The sequence below is a fragment of the Myodes glareolus genome, chromosome 3 (genome assembly GCF_982192425.1).
Source record: "Myodes glareolus chromosome 3, mMyoGla1.1, whole genome shotgun sequence".
Classification (NCBI taxonomy): Eukaryota; Metazoa; Chordata; class Mammalia; order Rodentia; family Cricetidae; genus Myodes; species Myodes glareolus.
Window position 1 is genome coordinate 43,264,508 of NC_142028.1, and position 4,161 is coordinate 43,268,668.

The following is a 4,161-nucleotide window of genomic DNA, read 5'->3' on the forward strand; positions in this document are numbered from 1 at the left end:
GAAAGCTTTGCAGGGTGGATCCACCACTGTAGGGTGACCAGGGAGTCAAGGGGGTCGGGGAAAGTCTGAACTCCTCCTTGCCAGGCTTCTGCCATGGGCCAGGAGCAAACTCACCCCTCCAATGGATGTCTGCTAGAAGATCTTCTATTTTAATCCCCTTATGACCTTCTTTATTAGTGTTTTCTAGTTATAAAACTCATTTTCATATTTTTATACTTTATGTCCCTTGAGGTCTTATGAGGTAGCATTCAAAATAGTTGAGTTCAGCAAAATTAGCTTTAAATCAACATGCTAACATTTTCTCTTTGAAGCAGATGGGAAGGATAGCTCATTCCCTGTTTTGTTTTACCAGCAAAACTAGCTAGGTATAGACAAGAACTTGGGCTCAGTTTACACCAGCACTAGCCCAAGTTTAAAAGTAGGACAAATTAACCTGCACTTTTCATTTTGATAAAGGGTTTTTGAAAAAAGTATGGACTATTAGGAACACAGCAATGTAGGAGCTTGAGCAAGGCATGTAAATTCTGGGGAGCAATACACTGTGCTGTTCTCAACACCACTCATAGCTTTGCATGACTTACTCCATCACTGCATCTGTAACTGAGCTTTCGGTTTTTCATAATTGGGCATTTACAGCAACATACTTCAATGTTTTCAGAAATGTAAATTATTATAATATAAAAAGAATGTTTGCATTGCATACTTAAAGAACTCTATATCAATATAGCAATATCTACAGTATATATGCCAATAAGGAAAACATTAGAATTAAAATGCTATGTCATAGTTTTTAAAATGATTCAATGTACATAATTTCTTACTTCCAACTAAGTAACTTTAGTGAGTCACTTTTGAATATTTATTTTCAACCTAACATCCTTTCCCCATTCCTATAACCTCTAAGCTTTATTGCTGATTATGTAGCATTTGTAGCTTTTTAGTATCAGTATTTTCAAATGACCCTTTATTCTGAGATCGGACACTTATTTTACTTCAAGTTTAATTTTGGTTCTAGGGATGGCAGTGCGGTCTTAAGACTTGGGCAAGATTTTCGTTATCTTTTGCTCCAGGAAGATCACGTAAGAACAAATACCTGAGGTTCCTAAAATGTCGTAAAGCAATGATGCTGAATGTCTGTGACATTCCCACAGGTAATCATTTCCATTCCCAATGGGATTTTTTAAAAATAATTTTTCAAATTGAGTAAGCTTCTGCAAACATTTATCACCAACATAATAAATGATACTCCATAGCGGGTTTTTTTCCCAGCATGCTCTAAACTCTCCTTGTGATCCAATCAGTGATACAAGAATTGTTGGCATCAATTGCTTGAATCTCGTATCAGTCCACAGGACCTCCTGTTATAGTCCTGTAGGTACTTCTGGTGGTCACAGTAGCATACTTAGGCCCTGCACCGAAGTAGCCACTCAGATGCTGCCCTCTGGGCCAACATCCCTGAATCATTTATAAGTTACCTTATTTAACAGTGTTCAACCATTCCCAGAAGTATCTGTACCTATATGACTATGGAATTTACTTTAAGTTGTAGAATTGCTTCAAAATTTTTCTAACACCACCATTTGATGGTGTGCAGTGTCCCTGGGCCTGGCGAACTGGCCTCTAGTCCCCTTCCCTAGCTTCCTGAAGCCACTGTATTCCTTAGCTTTTGGCTCTCCTTTACCGTTTTCAAGGCCAGTAATGGTGGGTCAAGCTTGTCTCATGTCTGAAATTCATGACCTATTCTTCTTTCCTTTCTGTATCCCTTTGCCATATAAGGTAACTATGATGAGCAATTACTTAGTGCAGGCTAGCCCAAACAGGTCCCAGTTTTGCTACCTTTCTACATCAGCCATCCAAGTTCTATTAGCAAAGATATATTCTACCAAGCCTGGTTAATTTATCATGATTATCAACTTGACTACTTTACTAATCTAAAATGCATCTCTGAGTGTGTTTATGGAATTATTTCCAAAAGGCTCTATACTGGTAGTGATTAGTCCATTGATAAATTCAAAATTTGAACACAATATTAAGAGGCAGGAGAACTGGGGAAAATAGGGTTGTTTGGAGAAAATCGATAATTGAGAACTTGTCTCAGGAGCGTTATTTTATTATGCCCCTTCTTGTTATTGTTCTACTCCTTCCTGACTAACATAATGGTGTGGTAAGTTCTTTTGTATGTGCATTGCTTTTATTGGTTAATGAATAAAGCTGCTTTCAGCCAATGGCTTAACAGAATAAAGCCAGGAGAGAAATCCAAACAAAGATATATAGAGAGTAAGCAGAGTCAGTGAGACGCCATGTAGCTGCCAGAGGAGAAAGATGCAAGCTGCCAGCTGGAACCTTGCTGGTAGGTCACAAGCTTCATGGTAAAATACAAAATAATAGAAATGGGTTAATTTAAGATGTAAGAGCTAGCTAGAAATATGCTTAAATTATTGGTCAAACAGTAATGCAAATAATATAGTTTCTGAGTGATTATTTCAGGTCTGGGGCCAGGAACAAACAATGTAGCATGAGGGCCGGCTTGTTGGGGTATCTGTTCTCGCCCGGTACCCCACAGCCGGCAAGTGCCAGAGAAAGTCAATCACACAGAGATCTCTATAAGTTATAAAGCTGATTGGCCCATTAGGTCAGGCTACTTATTAGCTCTTATAACTTATGTTACCCCATTATCCTTATCTACATTAGCACATGGCTCAGTACCTTTTCCAGCGGGGCAGCTTACATCTTTCCTCTCTGGTGGTCTGGGCAGAACTGCGGAGGAGCTTCCTGCTTCCCAGAATACTCCCAGTCTCTTTGCTCCACCCCTACTCCTGTCTGGCTTTCCCGCCTATACTGCCTGCCTGGCCAATCAGCGTTTTATTAAAATATGATTGACAGAATACAGATAATTCTCCCACACCAAAACAAGTAGTCTCTCCATAACAAATTGGCACTAACATGGGTGACTACATTCATAAAACCTGAGAGAACATTTTCTTTTTTCAGATGGGCTCTGTTTTCTGGCAGAGGATAGGAGTGCCTTGATTCTTTTAAGAGAGCTTCCTGATTCAGCAATAGCAAAACAAAAACAAAAGTGAAAACAAAAACAAAAACCCCAAAAACCCCCAAAACAAAAAACCTCCAGTTTTAAAATGGTGACTTCCTGGGCCTTGCTGCCAGCATGAACTCTGACTGTTTCAGGAGGTCGAGCACTTGAATGGAGTTTGTGGGCAACATGCTGCAACTACTTGGTGATAGCATGGGTCCACTGGTTACCATAGTTGAGGTGGTGAGTGTGGCTTCCACCTGCCAGTCTCAGAGGCAATGAATGGATCTCCACCATGTTGGACTGGGTAGAGTCAAAAGGTCACACCGCTTAACATTTTAAGAAGTGGCTTTGGTCAGAAAAGGATTACAGATACAAAATGAAGACAAATTCAGATGGAAAAGACCTCTAAATGGGTCACAGTGTGTTTAGAAAATGTTCAAAAGCTTGAGAAAGAGAAGAAAGATAGTATAGAGTTATAAAAAGAAGTAAATGGTTTTTTTTTTAAAAATAAAGCAAAGTCTTTGAAGAGACAGAGTAAACTTGTAGAAATAGTAATAGAGTAAGAAAAATAAGCCACATAAAGATGGAATATATACAGAGGGTCTGATTATGTATATTATTGTGTTTTTTTTTGATTTTTTGACTATGAATGAGTTAACTATAGAGAGATACTTCATTGTACAGGATGCTAATCTAAACCAACGTATATGTTTTAAAGGTATCTTGACTTTAAATTTTGAGTCTAAGAATTTGTTTTGGAAAATAGATTCTTCTTTTTTTCTTACAGAGGATGAGAACCTGTGGATTCCTTTCAGGCTAATATGATTTGATGAACCAAGATCCCCTGAAAGTCTCTGTAAATCCCACAAATAGTTTGCCCAACAAAAGCAGAAAGCAATTTGGAGAGAACTATATCCAAATTTTCAAATATTGTTTATAAATATTTATTTACATTTAAAGAGAGCTATGCTATAGAGATGAATACTTTGCATTGGTATGGATCTTGGTTTATTGATGCAAATTTAAGGTCAATTTTAAATGTATATTTCTGCTTTTGATTAAGATAATGTATTTGTAAAGATCATTTAAAAATATAATATATAATTAGGGAATACAGGTTAATAGTC

The 4,161-nt window shown here is 37.7% G+C and overlaps 1 pseudogene; it reads right to left on the bottom strand.

Moving 5' to 3' along the window:
- Positions 1 to 988: 988 nt before the first annotated feature.
- Positions 989 to 3,328, bottom strand: LOC125403145 (ATP synthase subunit s, mitochondrial pseudogene; annotated as a pseudogene).
- Between the last annotated feature and the right edge of the window lie 833 nt (positions 3,329 to 4,161).